This window comes from Vicugna pacos, chromosome 2 (genome assembly GCF_048564905.1).
Source record: "Vicugna pacos chromosome 2, VicPac4, whole genome shotgun sequence".
NCBI classification, from domain to species: Eukaryota; Metazoa; Chordata; class Mammalia; order Artiodactyla; family Camelidae; genus Vicugna; species Vicugna pacos.
In genome coordinates this window covers 122725504-122747124 of record NC_132988.1, presented here as the reverse complement: position 1 = coordinate 122747124, position 21621 = coordinate 122725504, and the positions used below count along the sequence as shown (strand labels likewise).

At 46.0% G+C, this 21621-nt stretch overlaps 1 protein-coding gene across 1 annotated transcript in view; it reads left to right on the top strand.

Annotated features, from left to right (window-relative positions):
- The first annotated feature begins 5584 nt into the window (after positions 1-5584).
- Positions 5585-21621, top strand: part of LOC140688506 (trafficking protein particle complex subunit 9-like) — a 120705-nt gene continuing 104668 nt past the window's right edge. The window contains exon 1 of the mRNA XM_072948078.1: positions 5585-5611. The gene's annotated coding sequence lies outside the window, so the exon portion shown is untranslated. The remainder of the gene's footprint in view (positions 5612-21621) is intronic.

Sequence of the window (21621 nt, the reverse complement as noted above, 5' to 3'; positions counted from 1 at the left end):
ACAGGATAGTCGAAGGAAAGGAGGAGGAAGTGAGCACAGCGGGGAGCATAGATCCTTGGTTAGGTGACCAGCACATTGTTGAGAATGAGGGGAGTGTGATAGCAGAATCACGTCCCTCCCCGGCCACAGGGTAGCCAACTGTGACATGTTACTCTACATGGCAAAAGGGATAACAGATATTTTAGGACAAAAATCTTAGAGGATTTCTGTCTCCTAAATTGTCTATTAGTTAGCCTTTTAAATCCATAATACATTATTAAATATTAGTGCATGGGCACAAATAAAAAGGATTCATATAATCTCACCAGACATACTGAATGTAGAAAGGATAAGGAAGAAAAACAAAAAGTCACTTATAAGTGCCTTGAACCATAAATTGCTCATGAGAGGAAATGTTACACAAGGTGAATGTCACAGCCACATTCATAATGCCTGAGTGGGATGGGGCAAGGGGATCCTGAGATGAGACGATAGGGTTAGTAGCCTGGATTGTCCAGGTGGGCCGAATGTAATCACAAGGGTCCTTAAACTGGAGGATATTTCCCAGCTGAGTTTAAAATCAGAGGGAGGTGTAGCCATGGAGCAATGTTCAGAAAGGCTGCTGACCATGAAAATGGAGGAAGTTGTGGGGCACAAGCTAAGGAAGGTGGGTGACCTCTGTAAACTGGAAAAAAAAATAAAACAAGGAAAAAATCTCTTCTAGACCATCTAGAAGGAAGGAACCCTGCTGGTACCTTGAATTTAGCCCAAGGAGAACTGTGTTGCATCACTGACCTCCACAGCCATAAGCTGATAATTCTGTGCTAGTTTAAACTATTAAGCTTATGGAAATTTGATACAGTGGTAATAGGAAAATAACATAGTGAGCGGTAGTGTAAGGGATTAAAGGTATAGGACGGGGTGTGGAGAGAATTCTGACATTTACACCTAAAAAACAACCAGGTGAAGTGGGAAGGTGTTTTAAGGAAGACCTACCTGGCAGGGCTGTCAAGCAGGCTGGAGCGAGCGGAGCCTTGGTGTTAGAGGAATCAATTAAATCTCTACCAGAAAAATAAGGAATAAAATGTAACAGTGCTTCAGTGTTAGTGGATGTAGGAATGGAAATGGGCAGAGAGATATAAACATTATTTTGAAATTAACTACAGGTTTGACGACTGCATGTTGGGGAGAGTTAGCTGATGTGTGGACTGAATGTTTGCATCCCCTCAAAATCCATATGATGAAACCCCATCTCCCAGGGTGATGGTATTGGGAGGCGGGGCCTTTGGGAGGTGGTTAGTAGGATAAAATGAGGTCATGAGAGTAGAGCCCTCATGAATGGTATTAGTGTTCTTATACAGGGCCCTAGAGTGCTTGCTTCTCTCTGCTCTCTGGCCCATGAAGATAGTGGGAAGACAGCCATCTTCGAGCTGGCAATCCTCTCCCAGATACATTGACCTTGAAAGCCTCAGCCTCCAAACCATAAGGAACATGCTGGTTGTTTAAGCCACCCGACCCACGGTAATATGTTACAGCACCCCAGACTGATGAAGACAGTGGAGAATACCACTGAGTTTGGCACTGATTGCCTGGAGAACGCTGAAACCCAGGGAAGTGGGCAGCACAGACGTTTACTCATTTAATCCTGCCAACACAGTAGGGGATAGAGTCTACATATTCCTCGCTATTTAAAAGGTAAGGAAAAAGAGGCACAAATAATAACAATGACAACAACAACAACAATTTGTCCAAGATTCACACAGAACCCCCTGGAAGGAGAGTGAGAATTTATACTCACGCAGGCTGGCCCCAGAGCCCCTGCTCATAACTACTAAGTCAGATCACCTTGCTTATGTGGGTCAGTGTTTCTCAACTGTGATATGAGGGTATTGTGTCCAGTAACATATAATTTCAAAATACCTCACTGTATGGGAATCATTAGTCGCAGGCATTACAAACCACAGAGAGCTAGACATACAAAAATAACTTGTTAGGGCAAGATAACCAATAATGTTTTTAAATATTATACCTGCTGACCCTTTGCAATAAAATGTTTATTTATAATTCTGTCTGGCTACAGAATAACATCATAATCCTGCATGTGGCTGGTGGATCCCATGTTGGACAGCACGGGCCTAGAGAATTTAAATGACTTGCCCAGCCTTGCCCAGGAAGCTCGTGGTGGGATCAGAGGTATAGTCTGGGACTTTTCCTTCCTATCCAACAAGTTCCTCATGGAAGTTTAGAAGCTTCTCCTTTGGTGCCCAGCTGTCTATCCATACTTATGACATCTTGTCCGGTGTCCCAGCCTGCTCCTGAATATCAGCCAGAACCCACTTCTGCTCTTTTTTGGGCTGGTAATACCTTCTAGCAACTTCCAGTGCATTCTTGGCATCAGTTCTTACCTGGAAGGGTAGTGGCTAGTGATGGAAATGTGTCCACATGACAAGTTTTTCATGAACATAGCAGGAGTGGTCAAGAGAAGAAAACATCAGGAAGACTAGTGGAAGCAGGTCATTTAATATACCAAATGCGTACTTTCAATATATGTTTGTGCTTCCGAGTCCAGGCTTGTTCTGCTCGTGCCTTACAGGCCAACATATCAGGAGACCAGGTTTTGGGGTAAGAAATAGCGACTTTAAATTGGAAAGCCAGCTGAGAAGATGGTAGACCAATGTCCTGGAGAACCATCAACCCAAGTCAGAATTCAGGCTCTTCTTATATTAAAAAGGGGTAGCGGGAATGCTTGGTTGTTGCAAACTTGGTGTGTGAATTCCTTGTTGTTAGAATCCTTTGTTCTTGCAGCTCTTCACCTGGGTCAGATCCGTGTAAATCTCCAACAAACAAATGTTATTTTCTATTCTGTATCTTGTTATCTTTATACAAATGGAAAAGTGTTAATATCCTTCAAAGTCAGAGCCTTGAGAATAGAGTCTCCTGTGTATTTCAGGCTCTAGGCAACATTGTTTCACAAAAGCTGCAGAAACAACAAGACTAAGCCTAGGAAACAGGGCACAGTGTCAAAGTCACAGGAACAGATCTAATATGGAGTCAGATTTGTTCTTTCCTATTTCAGTAGTGCCATGGGGAAAGCACTTTGGGCAGCTTTCTGTAGGGTCCTGGAGGCTTTCTCTCTCAGCCTCTGGGCGCCTCTATTGAAAACTCATCATCGCTATCTGGCCTGTTGGAAAACCACTCCGCCTGTTTTGCCCTGAAGATGTGTTCTGTTTATAACTCATCTCTACTTCTTGGAAAACAACTCAATAAAAACTCAGTTGGTTTTCCACCAGCCCTGGGCAGGGGTGAGGGATAGCATGTTATTATTTAAAAAAAAAATGTATAAAAGAAGTCTTAAAACAGCACTGGGAACATAGGAGAGAGACAATCAATGCTTCCTGGCTTAAATCAAAAGTGATGATTCAGTGATTCCATGGCTGCTGTATTTGCTGAGCTAGTTACTCTTTACTCCATTACACTTTTATTTTAACTGAAAAAGAAATATATGCATATGGTTAAAAAATTCAAACAGAGCAAAAAATACTCAAGTGAAAGAAGTTTTCCCTCATCCTCTGTTCTTACACGCCTCCCTGGAGATGCCACTGTTTACAATCCTTTGTGTGCTTTTCCAGGTATGCTATGCAGATTCCCAGCAATGTATGTAAATTCCTTTAAAGTTTAACTTATTTTTAACATAAAGGGATTTAAATCCTCAAGTGGCTTCTGCCACGGTAATAGAAAAGAGTAAATCTGACTCCATATTAGATCTGTTCCTTTGAATTTAACGCTGTGCTCTTTCTCTTAGGCTTCATCTTAATTGTAAAACAGTGTTGCCTAGAGCCTAAAATATACAGGAGAGCCTATTATGAAGGCTCTGATCTTTAAGGGTATTTTAAACTTTTCCAATCATATAAAGATAACAAGTTGCAGAATAGAAAATAACGTTTGTTTTGTTGGAGGTTTACAGGGATCTGACCCAGGCAGATAGCTGCAAGAACAAAGGATTCTAACAAGAAGGAATTCCTACACCAAGAAGTTTGCAAAAACCAAGCACATAGGAAAGGAGCCTGAATTCTGACTTGCGGAGATGGTTTTCCAGGACATTAGTTTGCCATCTAGGTCTACAGAAACTTGCTATTCCATGCCCCAACACCTGGTCTCCCAACTTACTGGCCTGTCCTGCACTGAGGAGAATGAATTTGGACTCAGTAACACTTCTACCTACCTAGCAAGCTGGGCACTGGAACTGAGGGCAGCTCTCCCACACACAGGGGCCTACTGTGAGCCCTTGATTATTCCCCGAGGTTGGGGTGTGGTTTACCCAGGAGGGATGGGGACTATGCACCAAGAGCCAGGCAGTCGGCTCCTTCTGGTGCTCTGACATTTTACCTCCCGCTCCCTGCCAGCCCAACACTTGGGACAGTGGAGCTAAGGCAGAGATCGTGCCTACCTGTTTCCCAGCGTGTAAAAGGGGAATATGTACACTTCCCAAGGTAGTTATGAGCGACACCTGCGGGTGCTTGGTTCCTGGAGAAACAGTAAACCCAGCTCCTTGTGGGGGCAACGAGTGTGATACCCGTAGGGGTTCTGCAGAGACCTTAGCTGGAGGGCTGGGCCAGGGACGTAAAATATGAGCTGTGGGCATTGAGGGTTTAAGAAGGGTGCATAGGCAGGACTGCTGCCTCCTTTGCGGTGCCCCCAGAGGTCAAACGCTTTCTCCCCATCTCTGCTACTCCCCTCCCAACTCCAGATACCTGCCTTCTCTCTGCACCTCCTGTCCATCTGTCTCCCTCCACTTTTCCCCTCCTCCCCTCCCCATCCCATATCTTCCCTCCCTCGGTTCCCCACCTTCTCTCTCAGGACCCAGAGCGGATCGCTGGCCCTCCCGCGCATGAGCAGTCGCTGCCAGCTGGACCGCGAGTTGGAAGCTCCAGCTCCGAGCCGGGGATCAGCCCCAAAGGCTTCTCAGCTCTGTCACCCGGTAGGCCTTTGGTTCCTGCCTGGGGCCGGGGCTTCTGGCTGTGGAAGTGCAAGGTGGGGGGATCTCGGGAAAGGGGTCAGGCGGCTGCGGGAGGGCTGTCGGCGTGTCACAGCCCCCCAGGGCGCCAGTCAGCGTGTTTTCAGCTGAATTCCTCAGGCCAGTCCCCTCTGCCCGCGCCACCTGCCCCGGCGCCCCGGCCACAGCTGTCCAAGGCCAGGTGTGCCCCTGCCGCCTCTTGGCCCAGCCGGGCACCCCTCAGTCCGTGGATGGCGACCGCGTCCCCTCTCCCGCCCGCGAGTCCTCTCCTCCCGGGCTTCCTTTCCTAGGCCGCCAGCCCGTCCCCGCCCCTGGGCGGGCTGTGTCCCCGGCGGGCGGTGTCTGCGGACCCGAACGGGGGCGGGCGGCTGGGGCTGGGGCTGGCCTCCGAAAAGGGCTGCAGCCCACGTTCCCCACCCCCGCTTTCCCTGACCCGCGAACCCGGGGCTGCCCTCCTCTCCCTTTCCCGATTCCTGAGGTCCAGATCAGCGGCGTGGGCGCTGCTCTCCAGGCTGAGAGCCTCTGGCTGTAACGCCCAGCTTCTCCTGGTGGAGTCGGGAAAAGGGAGCGCCAGTGCTGAGGGAGCTTCTGTCTCCTCCCTTAGTATTTCTGCCCCCGGTAAGTACCTTGAACACTTTCAGGTGTTATGATGGCGGTGCTTGTTGATGTTACGTGTTTTTATAGTAAGAGGGATTAAAGTGGTGAAAGCAGGGCTTGGTTCAGTTAAAAATGAGCTGAAGGCATGAGGCTGTGACATCCTCCATCCTTCATTCTCCCAGGGTGAAACGTGAGACCATCGATCTTAAAAAGATACTTACAGTCCCTAACTAGTCCAGCCCAGCTAGTGTGTGTTAACAGGAACAGCATCACCTGAGGCGTTGGACTCCCAGGGACATTGCAGTCCTAAAGAGCTCCTGGCAAAATCTGGTTTGTTTTGTTTTTTTTTTTTGGTTTTTTTTCTTAAATTGTGGGACAGACTAGTAGTATAGAGGGAAAGATAATTGGCAAGAAGCATTTTTTCATATAACAGCTTTATTGTGATATTGTTCACACACCATGAAGTCCACCCACTAAAATGTTACAATTCAGCAGCTTTTAGCATATTCACATTTGTGCAACCGTTATTATTCCAGAACGTTTTCATCACATCAGAAAGACCAGTGGAAATGCATGACCTATCCACCCCTACCCAGTGGTGGTTCTAAAGAAGTTTCTTGGCTGTTCCTGACCATAAATTAACTTGTTACATTCCATGAAATATCTGGGAGGAATTCTAATCAGAATTGCAATGAATCTGTCTATCAAAGCAGGAAGAATTAATGTCTTTATGGAATAAACTTCTTCTACCCATGAATATATCTGGGACCCTATCTTTTCATCTGTCCAGAGCCAGGCCTATGGGAAATTCTCATTAATTCTTGGGTTTGTGAATGATGAGATTCAATACATCGTTAGATGCAACTGAAGCCTTTCACAGAAGAGAAAAGTAACCTCGTAAAAGCCAAGTGATTCTCTGATATTTGGAATGAGTGACAGCCAGTGCTGGAGTGTTCGAGTGGACTTGGTGCTTGCAGAGTTCTCCACCACCTACAGCTAAGGGGATTGCCGTGTTCTTTTACTTTTTTTTATGGCGTTGCTTTTATTTTTACTTATTATATAAAATTATTTTTTATTGAAGTGTAGTCAATTTACCATGTTTGCTTCAGATGTACAGCAGAGATTCAGTTATAAGCATATGCATATATATATATGTCTTTCAGATTGTTTTTAGTACAACTCATTACAAGAAATTGAATATAGTACCCTGTGCTATATAGTAGATCCTTGTCATTTAGTTTATATTTATTAATGTGTATCTGTTAATCCTCCCTTTCCTGCCTGCTAACAACAGTTTGCTTTCTATGTCCATGAGTCTATTTCTAGCAGCACCGTTGTTGCTAGTAATATATGTTGGTTGGCTGCTTTCCGTTTCATTTATTCCATCTTATGTGTCGGCGTTTTTCTTCTGGTGGGCCTGTGTGTGGTTTGCACACGTGATAATAGAGATCTGTATTTGGGAGAACTCCAGGCCTCGTATAGTCCCTGGTACAGAGCGCCCACTGAACTGATGCTTGAACTTGGAAAAAAACAGCAAATGTTGGAATTTCCACTATGGTTGAGACTTCCAGCTTTCTATAACCTGTTTAGTCCACCGTAATGTTGGCTGCACCCATACTGGAAAATTTGGTGGAACTTCATGCTATGGTGGTATAGAGACAGGGCCTTGTATGCTTCTTCTCTTTCCTTTCTCGAACACTCATTCTCTTGGGCCTCCCAGATCCTCCCCCAGAAGGGCCCAGGGCTGGCTTGGTGCTGTGCTGAGGCAATATTTGTTAATAAGTCCCTTTCCTAATCTCTTCTGAGCCTCCTTTTCCTTCTCTGCACAATGAGGGCTTAGACTAGATAAGTGCTTTTCAGTTTCTTTTAAAGCCATGTTTCCTTTGAGAAACAGAAAATGCAAATCTCTCCTCCCATCCCAACCCTTTAGATTTTGACACGTCCTCCAAGGAGTGACATAGCTCTTTGTGGTAAATTGATGTGATTGTGATTCCACGTGGCACAGAAAAGACTCTTCAGAGATTTATTGCAGGGAGAGGGCAGGAAGGGGGCAGTATGTCACACTTTGCAGTGTGAGCACTGGAGCAAAGGCTTGGGTTTAAATACAGTGTTTGACGAGGCCTCTCTCTAATCTTGCACAATGTGATAAACATCTCTCCCTAGTTTCTTAATGTGTCAAGTTGGCGTGATAATATTTTAAGGCTTTTGTGAAACATTATACACATAAGCCATTTGTGTCTCGGTAGATACAAGACCTGCTAGAGAGTCAGGGATTTCTTTAAAAATATATATATAGTCAATAGCTCTTTGTCTGTGTGTATTTTGAAGTTCCTGGAGGGTGAGTGTTGAGTCTAAAGTCCATCGTGGGACAGGTGGCCCATGGGTCTGTGTGCCTCAGATTGCCCCTCCTCCCCAGTACTCTTCCTCTCAGTCCAGGATGAAGTTCCCTAGTAGATTTACACAGAGGTCTTGTGGAAATGGCTTTTCGTTTTATTGTTTCACCAAGGAGGGTTGCCATCATGATCTGTGTGGTCAGATTTTGGTGACCTGAAGGCTATGCAATTGGGGATTTCTATTTCATAAAAAGAAAAAAATTACAAATACAAATTAGACCTAGGGTGATGGCAGGGGATATTGAAAGTGGGGACCAATAGCTTTGTTAGCTTTAGGTGCAGTGGCCTCTGGCCACGAGGAAACTTCCTCATGCTCTGAAGTTGGAGGGACCAGTGGGTTCAGTGGGTATATTTACTGAGTGTATCTCATGGGCTGCGCATTGTCTTATTTGTACTGTCTGTTCCTTATTTGAGACAGTGAGCTCATTTAACCTCAATAGCCTCCTTAAAAAATTAGACTTTTTATTTTTAGATGTAATGTAGATTCTCATGTAGTTGTAAGAGATAATATGAAGAGTGCCTATGGACTCTTTGCCCAATTTTCTTTAATGGTTCCATCTTGCAAGGTTGGGGTACTATTCATTCGTGACTCACTAATGCTTTTATGATTGTGTTATTGCCCTCATTCTATTTATGAGTAAACTGGTGTTTAGAGAAGCACACAGGCCTGCCCATGTCACCCACGTGGTTAGTGTAGAGTCGGGTGGAACATGGGCTTGGCATTTTCAGGCAGTACCATTATGATGGCCTGTGTCAGGAAGCAGCATTCACTTTGCTTGTTTATTCATTCATTCAACAAACATTTATTGAATAAACTGTATGATTCAGATGCTTTTGTAGGGTTATCTGATTCTTCAGCAGTATGGAGAATCAGGTAATGTTTTCTTTTTTTTTTTTAATATGAGAAAAATACCTCTGAGAGGTTATGATCTCCCCAAAGGAAAAATAGCCCTTAAATGAGGGATAGCACATTTGTATAGTTCCTTCTTATGCAGGTGGTACTCTAGGCATTTTACAATTGCAAACTTCCATAATCCAGATGTATTCTTGTAAGGCAAGGATTTTTTTTAATTGTTTTATAGTCAAGTTTACAATGTTGTGTCAATTGCAAGGTGTTTTTATTTTGAATTTTTAATTGAAAAAATAGTTTTTGAGGGGGGTAATAAGGTTTCTTTATTCGTTTCATTTTTTAAAATGAGGTACTGAGGATTGAGCCAAGGTCCTCGTACATGCTAAGCACGTGCTCTACCACTGAACTGTACCCTCCTCCCCAAAGCAAGTTTTCATACTCATTATTCTGCACCTTCGGAGTTCAAATAAATTGGAGTTGAAATCCAGATCTTTTGATCCCACCATGGTTCTTTGCATTATATCCTGCTGAGAGGTGTGGAAGCAGTTCCTTTATTCATTCCTTTATTCAGCAGTTTTGAGCACTGACTTTGCATCAGGGCCTGGCTAGGTGCTTGGAAACAGAAAACAAGAAATGACCCTTTTCTGCAGGGGATGGAAGCCTAGACCAAAAGCTGGGTAATGTGATCTTAGCTACAGTATCCATGTGCAGACCCTGAGGGCAAACTTACCCCTGATTTGCTTGGGCTTCCCTTGCCTCTGGCTGGTGCAAACCAAGTCGCCTCAACCCAGTGAGGCCCGCAGCCCACAGCACAGTATGTACATCGGTTTACTCTCCCCTCTCGGCAGGGCCTGCAACATGAGCGCCCCTGACTACGTGCAGTGTGCTGAGGACCACCAGACTCTCCCCGTTGTGGTCCAACCAGTGGGGATCATCTTAGAGGAGAATTTCTTTTTCATTTATAATGGAATCTCCTTGGTGAGCCAGATCAGCCCGTGCGGCTCCCAGTGGGCACTCTCTATCTACTATAGGTATCACTATGGGCCCAAGAATGGATGGAGTGGCTTCCAGACCCACTGCAATGTAGTGGGCCTTGTCACCATTCCTGACTGCCTCTTGGCCAAGGTCTTCTAGAATCTCCACGCACAGAGGAGCTGTATGGCACCACGCTCTATGACTCTCAGCTCTTTGTCTTTGTGCTGTATGGGGAGGTGGCCAAGTAGCTGTGCGCCGACGTGACCTTCAAAGTACGAGGACTGCAGGGTGGTGGAGAAGATGATCGAGGACTTCACTGACTCACTCTTCATTTTGCCCAAGTCCAAGTGGCTGAATGGGGCCCCCGAAAAGCCTGGGGAGAAGACCCCCCTCCTCTACATCCTGTTTGAGAAGGAGGACTTCGTGGGACTGGACACAGACAGCAGGCAAGTCAACCTGAAGGCCGGGTCACCCTGGCTGTGTGAAAGGTTACTTCCCTACGTCCTGAATGGCATCAGCAAAGATGAGGGCTGTCTTGTAGCCAAGGCGGGAAGGAGGTGCAGCCCGCCGGTTTTCAGATGTTTAAAAGTGAATCCGCCTTTGTTTCAGAGAGATCCTTTTAGGGTTATTGTGGACACTTACTCCCCCTTTTCAGCCAGAACACTTGGTGGGACCCCTGGAGTTGCAGTGCAATAGAGTAGCCACAGCCACTGATGCTAGGAGCGCTGGGGAGGAGGCTGGTCTGAGCTGAGATGTGCTGTAGGTCAAATGCACATCAGACGCTGAAACTTGTCTAGTAAAAAGAATATAAACTATCTTGTTACTTTCTATATTGATTACATGTCAAAATGATAGTATTTTACATACAGTAGAATAAGTAAGATCTGTTCTTAAAATCAGTTTCTAGTTTTTTCTCTTTTTTTTACTTTTTAAACGTGGCAACTGGGAAACGTTATTTACATGACTCTCATTTCATTCCTGTTGGACAGTCTGTCCTTGGACAGTTTCATCCCTTTGCTTATAGATGAGACTCTGAATTCTGAGACGCAGAATGAGGATTTGGTTGAGCTGGGGGTGGAGCCGGTGTCTCCTGCCTCCCAGGACCAGCACCAGCACCAGCACAGCTCAGGCCCTCTACCCTGCCTGACGGCCTCCATGCCAAGTTAGGACATCAGAAACACTGCCAGAGGCTTCCGAATGAGCTCCTTACGCAGGGAAATTGGTGTCACGGAGAATGGGACAGAGCAGGGAAAAATTCGTCTTCACTTTTTCCCTGTGATTAGATCAAAGGCCCCACTCTGCCTTGGAAGTGCAGACGAGCTCTTCTGGGCTGCCTACCCCCTCACCCTCTACGATGTTTCCCTGTGTATCTTTCAAGTTGTTCCTCGGGCAGAAGAGGGTGAGATGTCTTTGCCGATGGGTGGTCCCCCTTTACTCGGGAGATTGAGGGTAGCTGTGTCCCCCCGGCCTACGGCCTCGGGCCTTGAGTCTGGAGAGCGCTCATGGCGGTCCCACAGGTGACGGTCGGAGGATATGGCACGTGCTGCCGGGCCCGCTGTGGAGGAGGTGCTCTGTGATTCTCTAATTCTAACGTCAGATTTTACTTTCTGTTTGTTGGTAAGTTGGAGAAAATGCCAGAGAATTGATAAAAAGAAAGTCCACACCAGTCCTGTGAATGACAGGCACAGGGGATCTGTGTCCCACCGGCGTGTGGTGCCTGGCGGGCTCTGGATTAATTTTCACTTCCTCCCCGGACATGCCTCTGTGGCTTAAGGAAGGGGAGAGTCATGTCGTGGCCATGATCTGTACTTGTCCTCGTGGGGCCCTGTGATCTATGCACCCGCACTCCCCTTCTGCTCCTTGTAGATGAGCTGGCAAGTTTAGTGGCCTGGGCAAAGTTGAGGGCACAGCTGCCAGCACCGGCCACTCCCAGGCTGGCTGTGTTCACCTCACCTGTCAGCTCCTGCTGAGCCCCCAGGCGTTAGTTAATGTAGGTGCATCGGTGCAACATAAGCAGGGACCACCTTCTCCCCCTGGACAGACTGGTGAGTGAGCAGTGGAAGCCCGGATCCCTGCCCCAGCCCCCAGGCCAGTGCCTCCTCTTTTGTCATAGGAGGAACTGGTGACATTTTTGCTCAGCAACTGTTTGGCTCTGAGTCTGCAGACCCACCAGAGAATGCCAGGTTGTTTTTCCCTTTTGAAGTCTGACCTTGGGGTTTGGCGGAGTAGCTGGATGTGTGCTTAGCCCATAGTGGTGGACACTGTCACCATTGTTTACCCAGAACCTCGTGTACCAGGCATGGCTCCAGGCATCAAAATACAGCAGCGCATTAAACCTCCCTCCTTGTGGGTCTGTCTGTTTTGGTACCATAAGGGCTCAGCCAGCATCTGAATGTCAGTGAGATAACTCGGCTAGTGAGCTCGGGTCAAGCACTTTCTCTTCCAGTCACTTTTACTCCATTGTTGCTTTTACTATTCCACAGTCATTAATTTTTAAAACAATGCTTTGGTGCAGGAGCAGTGCCTAAATCTCCCCTGTTTCTCTTGGTGGCAGTGAGTAAAATTGTCCAGCTTGTAATGTGACCATATTTTGTATCTCAAAAGCTGTCTACACGCATCTAGGTGAAGTTTTGGTTTGGGGCGCTGACCACGTTGGAGTCCCCCGCAGCCCCGCTCCCCTCAGGCCCCTGCGTTCCCTGGATCAGGAGTTGAAGGTGGGTCTCACCATCCCCACGTCCCTGTCCTCATCACACTCACGTAAATTCTTGTAAATGCTGTCAGTTATTTTTGTTCTCGTGTGTTTCTAATTTTCGCTGTTCCTCTTTTCCTTTTTCTCTTTTCCTTTTTCTCTTATACCACCCTGTGAGCATGTTGTTGGGTCTGAAAATGTGGGCTGTGCACACCCTGCATTGGAAATAGCCAGATCGCCCTCTGTGCTGTCTCCATGGCTTTAAAAAGCTAAAACTTAATAGTTGCCTTGATCCATATATTATCCTAGTCATCTTTTTATTTTCTAGTTTTTTGGAATTTTTGCTCTGTTAGCCCATCGCCCAATGGAGTTTGATATCTGTTAAATTCCTTGCTTTGAGGAACCTGTTTGTTCCTCCTTATATTTGGTGACAAATGCGCTCTTACTAATTTTGTTTATTTGTTTTGAATTAGTGAGATGCGAATTGATTTAGGGGGCTGCTGAGGGATTTTTTTCATAGAGTATTTAAACTTGGAAAGTCAAAATCTGCAGCACCTTGCTTGATTCTGTGTTTTACACAAACGTGCTCGGCACGTGGTTCCTGGCTGTCGCTGTGTGATGGGCGTCACGGCGCTGCCTGGCCGGCAGTCACTGGTGAGGAAGTGGTGGGCTCGGGGCTGAGCAGCTGCAGGGGATGCTGTTGGAGGAAGCAGTCACCTGTTTTTTGTTTTTTGTTTTTTGGTTTTATTTTTGCATTCACATTCCCAGTGCCATTTACTTTACTTTGCATTCTTAGAGGGGCAGGAGCGGGTCTAAAATCCATGACACTCTTCTGTTCCCTTTATGAGGCTGGTTTCTCTGAGTATCAGGACTACATGGCCTTCTCCTAAGTAGCTGGCTCACCTGGATCTGGTGGACACAGGGACCGCTAAAGGGGACTGTAGCTTCCTGTCTGCTTCAGCCAGTGGGCATTCAGAGCCAGGTCTCTGGTTTGCCTCAGCAGCCGTGCAGGCCTCCCTGCCCCGGCCTTTAATTTTACCCCTTTTTGTCAGTAAGTAGCTGAATCTGTGTCTGTTGCAACTGATTCCACCACTGACGGCCGTGTCGTTATTTTGCGGTAGTGAGTCTCCAACACCCCCGTCAGCCGTGAAGGGACCTTGCATTTTCACCCCCACCCTGGTTCAACTCACCCAGGGGAAGTGTTTGGTCACCACCGTCATACTGGCCATGAGACCTTTTTTCTCCTTTCATGCTCTGGTCCAAATGTGGACACTTCATCCTTCACTGACTTGGTCTCGCTTGAGACAGGCCAGACTTTCTAAAAGAATGCATCACATTCTGGGGGGGAACAGAACAGAAGTAAGAGCCACAAGTAGGATTCTAGGCTGTCCGGGTTGGCAATGCAGGCTGGGATCTGTGATGGCCGGGCTGTGCCCTGGAAACAGGCCTTTCCCTTGGCTCCCGAGAGACCAGGGGTCGGAGCGAGAACAGCCTTGCTTGGGTTCTCCCATCCTCATCTGCTAACTGACAGGAGTGTCAGCTTATTAGGAGCTCCCCCAGACCTCGGGGCCTTCAAAGCTCAGACTACAGGAGAAAGTTGAGTCCCTTCTCCTGGTCCTCCTTTTTGAGAATCCAGTGCCTTCTGAGGTGACCAGCGGCAGGAGATGCCTCCCCCTCCAGGGAGCTCCCTTCAGAGGACTGTGACTCATTGCACCTTGCTGTGAGCTTGTGGGTTTCCATCCGTGGTCCCTGCAGAACCAGTCTTGAGACTGGCTTAGCGACAGAAATGACAAGACTGATTCCAGGGCAGGGCCGGGTAGAGGGAACAAGGGAAATTGAATGTGACCTCAAACACCTAGTTGGGTGCTGGGGCTGTTACTAAAATGGGAAGCCTGGGAGGTACCGGCTAGGAATCGAAGTCTAGAGTAAATGGTGGACATAAGGCTTTTTTTTTTTTTTTGACATAAAGCATTTTTAAGATGCCATTTGTCATTCAAGTTAGGACTTCAAAGAGGCACTCGGGTCTGTGAGCCTGGGGCTCAGGTGAAGGAGCCGGACTAGAGATACACGTTGGGAGTCATCATTCTTAGGTGGTGTTCACAGCCGTGCAAGTGGATGAGCTCATCTCAAGAGGTGCAAACTGTGGCTGAGGGGGGGGCAGGGTTGTGCCTGGTTTGGAGGAAAGCCCAGACCATGCAGCTTTGGTGTGTCAATCAGTGGCGTTTATGATTTTCAGAGCAATGGCATTTATCCTTAAGGTTCTGGGGGGTGAGCAGAGCCACCCAGGAAGAAATCTGAAGGGAGGGTTGTGGCCACGTGTGCGCATCTTGGGAAGATCCAGAGGCTGCAGGGTCCTGGAGGGGATCCTCCTCAGAAGCTGGAGTTGGGGTGGGGAGTGGGGAGATGGTAGTCACACTCTCCTGTGGGGAAGGGAGGGAGGCCTAGGGAGTCCGCACCCTAGCGGACTCTCTTTCCCACGAACAAAAGGCAATCAGACAGAAGATTTGAGATGAGAAGGGATGGGCACGGTGAGAGGAGCAAACCTGGAAAAAGGTGGTTGAACAATTCTGGAATCGTCTCCCTGCAACATAGAGTTAAAAAAACCCAGACTTTTAAGAACATTGATAGTGACTGGGGAGGAGATAGTTCTTTTTCTGGCCTCCTAAGGGTAAGGCATGTATCCGGGGATACACAGAAGAATCGGGCAGTCTGTTCCGGGGGCTTCACCCTTACCAGGGGGAACAGTGCAAGTTTAAAGGGGGAGAAGGTCAGCGGAGTGAAACTAGCCAGGCGCCGTGTCAGGTACCATTCGGCCGCCCTTCTTGGATGTTGCATTCACATCCATGCCTCCCAGGCGGGCGGTGGCAGCCCCCTTTTGCAGATTGGGAAGCTTTCTCAGAGGGGTTAAGGAATTGGTCCGTTTAGCGGCTAGTAAATGCTGTAGCAGGATTCAAGCAGGGCCTTGTCAGACTTCAAGGGCAAGTTTTCTCTACTAATTCCGGTACCTCCCTGTTATGCCTGGAATGGTGAAGTGGGTCAGTTTCGTAGCCTTTCAGAAAAAGTACGATTTAAGTGCCTCAGGACTGTTTCACAAAGCTCAGTGTTCTTTGATGGTTCGGAAGCACCGCAGTGCTTTACGCCCTACAGATGTAAGGTCTTACTCCTTTGATGATGATGTGGTTGCAAATGACGTACAGGTGCAAAACCAGACTTAGCAGCTTCTGAAGGGAAACACTCCAGTTCTCCCTTGATCCTCTTTCTTCCGCGGGATGTAACCTACTGCAGTGTAAGCCTGAGCTTTCCGTATGGAGTGAGGGTTTCATATCCAAAGTTAGCATAAAACAGTCAGATGGAAAAAATCGAAGATGACAATATATTTTTGGGTTCCATTAGACAAGATATACTATCTGTTAATGGCCCATAAAGCGAATGAAATTGAGTACAGAACATTGCATTTCTTACTTTCTACCGAGAGCTGTCTTCCAATGTAAGGTTGTCTGCTTTGGAACTTCAGCTCAGCCACTAGGTCGCCTGTCAGTGTTGGTGTGTTTGCATTTACACAGTGCATGTAATCTGGGCTTCCTTAGCCCCAAACACTCCAGTGCAGAATCATAGGCTGTAGCCATCACTTAGTTATACAAATACTTCTAAAACTATATGATAACAAAAAAATAAATAAAAATGAAAAGAGAGAGGGAGATTGCCTTTATCAAATTTCCCTTGGATTTTAACTGCAAACTGTTGCTAAGCAGCTCTGGTTTCCTTTGGATATGAATATATACATTTCTTTGAATGAAACTTGGATTTTAGACTTGAACACCAAGCTCTTGATTTCCATGAGCCACAAAAATCATAGCCAAATGACACACGTATGAAACATTTTATTCTTTTTTTCTGAGACAGATCCCTTGAATTTGGGACTTGGGCTGTGATTTTGTTTTTTGCTCTTCCCACCCCTCTTGTCACCTCACTCCTTTTTCCCATGTGGCCTCCAAGAGGTCATGGTCTTAAAGGAGCAGGTGGACAAATACCAGTTGGTCGCCAAGCAGTGCTGCTGTAGAGGGAGCCCAGCCAAGAGCTAAAGGACATCATCAGGGAGGACTTCCTGGAAGAAATTGGCTGTACATTCAGTTCTGAGGACAGAGTAAGAGTCAGCCAGGAGAAGGAATCAAGAGGGTGACTCAGGTGGCAGGAGCAGCCCGGGTAGAGGCCTGGAGGCTTGTGGGGTGTGGACACGGGGAGAGTGCCCTATGTGGTCCAGGGTGGTGGGTGCCCCTGCTGGGAAGGACACTGGAGAGGGCCTAGGCGTGGAGGGCTTTGGAGGAGCTTGGTTTTTACTAGAACTGACACAGAGGAGGCAGTGAAGGGTGTCAGCAGGAAGTGACTCTCAGGAGAACAGCTCTGCCTGTCCCTTTGAGCCCCACCCCTTCATTCATTTATTCATAACACATGCAGTACTGAGTGTCTAGGGGAGAGGAGGTGGACCCACAGTAGTAAGCAAAATGTACTTGCTTCTTGAAAGCTTAGCAGTATCAGAAGTTGACTTAGTTTAGAATGTTCTAGGGACACAGCAGGGCACCTAACCCAAAGTGCGGAGGTTGGAGGAAAGGAAGGCTTCCTTGACAAACAGTCAAAATGAGCCTGGAGGCAAGTGGGAATTAGCAGCATGTCACGGGGCCCCTGAGGTCACTGGGGACCTGGGTACTGAAGTGAGGCTGGGCAAGCAGGTTCGGGAGTGGGGCTAGAACTCTTCCAGGGAGCCTCTGAATGGTTTGATGTGGGGCTGATGTAATCAAATTTGTGCTTTAGGAAGGCTGCCTTGGCTCTGTGTGTGTGTGTGTGTGTGTGTAGCGGGGAAGTGGGAGAGGGTGCCATCAACTGGGAGGGTCATTAGAAGACCATTCATTCAGGCTCAGAGGCCACCAGTGGGAGAGGGGTGTCGAGGCTGCTTGGGGATGGCAGGGGCAGTGTGGATGCCGGATTTCCTTATGGGGACGGCTTGTTAGCGGGGTTGCTCTAGCGACACCTTGTGGCTGGAAGAAAACAGATGGAGGCCGCCAGGTGGACTTTCCTCTTCTCTCCTTCCCTGCCTTGTGTGATGATCTCAGCTCAGCCAACATATGGAACAGAAGGGCTGAGTTCCCGAGTAGCCCAGGACTTTGCTGAGCTCGTTCGAGTGAGATCTGATAGGATTTAGGCTTGTTTTGAGATCTGCATGTTCACTTAGATAGAAACGTCCCGTCTTTTGGATTTCCATAGGGGTATTAATTCTTGATTAAGATTGCTTTCTTGGTGAGAGGAAATTTAATACAACTGTTGTCTTTCTCAAAAAAAAATCTCCTTTAAGAAATTTAATATTCAAAATAATAGAAATATTTTAAAATGATAAACTAAGGCTTTCGTGTAGTTTCTTCTGTTTTCTGAGTTGATGTGTAGGTAGAGCCTTTGCATTAGTTAATAGCACATCTTTGTCAGTATTTAAAGAGCTGTTAGTGAGCGCCCCAGACCCCACTTTTGAAAGCATCATTAAAGCTTGCTCTGAAATACTGAAGTCATATAAATCTTGTTTGCAGAAGCCAAATATTTGTTTTATAATCTGCCGCATAGCTCCCTTTATAAAACAATAATAGGTTCAAATTATGAAAGTGGAAGATAATTGATTTTTTTTAAAACTCAAACATAAACTTTCTTGTGCTAATGTTGCAACTGGAAATTTCGAAAAGAAAAATCCTACTCTAATATCATCTACGTGAAAAACATATATGTCTGTCATGTTTGAAAAGTAACTGCTCAGTGGTTTTTGAATTCAGGATCATTCCAGCTCAGATACTGGCAGTGATGGTTGCTGGTTTTCAATGGAAGAGCCTAAATTTGCATCCTTAGCTTTATTCTTTTCTTTTTCTTTTCTTTTCGCTCTCTCTCTCTTTTTTTTTTTTTTTTTTTGGTAGTGCGAGGGTTGAGTAGTGCTTTGCCAGCATGATTTTGGGGCAAATTGGAGGCAGATGTCGTGCACCAGCAGTGAGATATTTCCATGCATTTTACTTTCCGGACATCACCAGGGAACATGTGTGGTTTGTGCCTGCAGGCTGGGATGCGGCAGGACTCCCTGGCCCATCACCGTTATGTCTTGGAGCTGCTCCGGTCTGTGAATGATTTTCTGTGGCTTGGAGGTAATGTGGTCTGATGCAGATGATCAGATGTGTAACTTAAGTACTGTTACTTGAAATAAGAGAAAAGCTAGCAAAAATGGCTCTAAAATACAGGAGGAGGTAGGAGAATTGGCTGAGCTTCTTGCAGTGGGGAATATCCTTAGGTGACTCCCTCACTGTGTCTCCTGTCACTCTCCCCCACAGCCCTGCACGGCAGTCCTACTGAAGCAACCATGCACTTTCTCAGAAATGTGCTGAATACCGTTGTGCCTCTGATTGTTCGCTTTTTTTTCTTGAAAGCACATCTTGCCCTTTGCTTAAATGCCATCCCTGCAAGCCACCTCTTACACTCATTCTTCTGGACCTCGTCCATATATAGCTGCTGAATGGATGAACAAAATGTAGTATCTCCATTTAGTGGAACATTATTCAGAGATAAGAGTGAATAAAAAAGAAAAAATAAATAAAGGGGAATATGAAAAAAGCAACCTGCTCTGGGAAGTCCACCCTGACTGCTCAACCCGGCCTTTACCCTTTGAAACCCCACCCCTTATAATCCTCTCTACTCTTTTTGATAGTATTTACCACCTTCTAATAAAGTTTAATATTTTCAAAATAAAAGAGACATGCTGATACCACTTCAACATGGACAAGCCTTGATAACAGCACGTTAAGTGAAAGGAACCAGACACAAACGGCCACATATTGTTGATTTCAGTGATCTGAAATGCCCAGAATAGGCTCATGCAGAGGCAGAGAGCAGATGATCGTTGCAAGGGGCTGGGTGGAGGGGGTTTGAGGAGTGACTGCTAGTGACAGGGGTGTTCTTTTGGGGTGAAGTGTTCTGGAAATAGATGGTGGTGAGGGCTGCACAACCGTGAGTGTGCAGAAGAGAGCTGAGCGCTGTGTCTGGGAGTACCTGTTGTTGGGGCGGCTTTATTTTGTTCTCATCCTGCAATGTGAAGGGTCATCTTGTGCTGAGGCCATTCTACTCCTGTGAGAGGTGAGGCTAAGAGACTTTGCAGAGTCATGTTTCTTTTTTCCCCTTGCTGAGTGTAGGCAAAAATGGTTTAAGCCTCAGAAAGTGCTCCATCTGCAGAAATGTCTTTCAGTTTTGCCTGGTGTAAAAATCTTGTGAGCTTTTTAATCGTTTAGGACAGTCTGTTGGGGGAAACAGCCCGTGAAGCCTGGGTGAGAGCTGGAAGAGCCACTCTTCCCTCCCGGACACGGGTGGGGATTTCACCCCCGTTCAGGCAGTGAAGGGCCCAGACCCGTGAGCGGAGTTGACAGTCGTGAATATTTACGTGTATCCGCTGCTTCATCTTGGATTTTAATTTCTAGCTGAGTCATTTTGTGGCGGCAGCCTCATCCTACATCAGGAATTTATAGTATCTGTTTTTTGAGGTGAAGACCTGACAGACTTGATTATTTAACAGTCTCCCTTGAATTGATATCTCAGATTCCTTTGTCAATCGCAAAACAGCAGAAATACAGACGTCCTTTAATGACGATGTGACCTGGAGCAGGTTTAGTTTCTGTGCCTCAGTGGCCTTATCTGCAGGTGGGGAAGATGATAACAGTGCTTCCCTCAGAGGGGCTGGCGAGGGGAGAGTGAGAAGCACAAGTGGAAGACTTTCACGAGATGCTCATGAATGACAAAATTTATTGCTCTCAGCCTGGTGAGGCCTCAGGGGCAGAGATGTCAGAACAGAGCAGTCCGAGCCGGAGCTCGATCTGCGTTGGCAGCTTTTATGATCAGTATAACCACTGTGGGTTATCAGGTAGTTTGAAGACTTGGTAATATGAAATCATGAATAATGTTAAAAGACTAGGCAACTCAGATCCGGTTTACATAGTTTTCAAGATTTCCTGTGAGAAATGGATATTTTTTCCCCATCTTAAATCTGAGTTGAGTCTCTTAAAAAATTCTGTAGTCCTCCATCTTTTTGCTTTAATTCTCCATTTTTTTTAAAAAAAGTTTTTAAATGGAGTTACTGTGGACTGAACTGAGGGCCTCATGCATGCTGAGCACATACTCTCTCAACTGAGTTATACTCTCCCCCGTAATTTTTTTTAAACTTTACTTTCTTAGTATTCAGAAGTTAGAGGCCTCTAATTCTTTTTCTGGAGACTTGTCCATGAACCTGTAAATCTATAATTAATGGACAAAATTTGGTCTATTAAAAAAATCAATAGAACGTTCTTCAGTCCATTCAAAAGGAAAAGCTCATTGAGTTAAAATGTTTCTCCTTAATGGTGATTTCTAATTTTTGGTCTAGCTTAACTTATTAAAAGTAATCCTCATCATCATAATGACCAAGCTTGCTGTGAGTGGACACCTACCAAAGGCTAAAATGTTTTTCTCATGTTTTAGTTCAAAGCAGGAGTTTGACGGTAGGTATCATTGTCTCTCCTTTTTTGCTGCTGAGGGATTGAGAAGTGGACAGCTTGTCCCAAATCACACGCAGCTGGCGGTGGCTAGCTCAGTGCTGGAACTCACGCTGCACAGAATGCATTCTCAATTGCTCCTCAGATCAGCCTCCCGTTGAGTGGTTTCCCGAACACCTGTGAGTCCATAAATGATCGATTTTGGCAATCTCAGCCTGATGAGGCCTTCAAAGGAGAGACACCAGTGAGAATATGAGACAGAGTGTCATAAATTAAAATTGTACATTTTCACAAATGTTGCATTCTCAGGTAATGACTTAAATAGTTTATGTTTCCTTTATTTTAGTGCTATGTAAGCACTAAAAACAAAACATTAAAAATGATTATAGTACAAAATAGGAGTGGGCTTTGAAAGTCCAACCATTGCTAATGATGTTGCTTGTTTTCCTTTCGTGGTGCTTATTGACAGAATAATTTACAATGACTGAATTTGTTTCATGTAGTCTTAGTATGGAGGAAAACTTTGTCAGTGAATATTGAAAGTAAAATCTTTACTCTTTTCTTTCCTGATGATAAATATGTAAGTT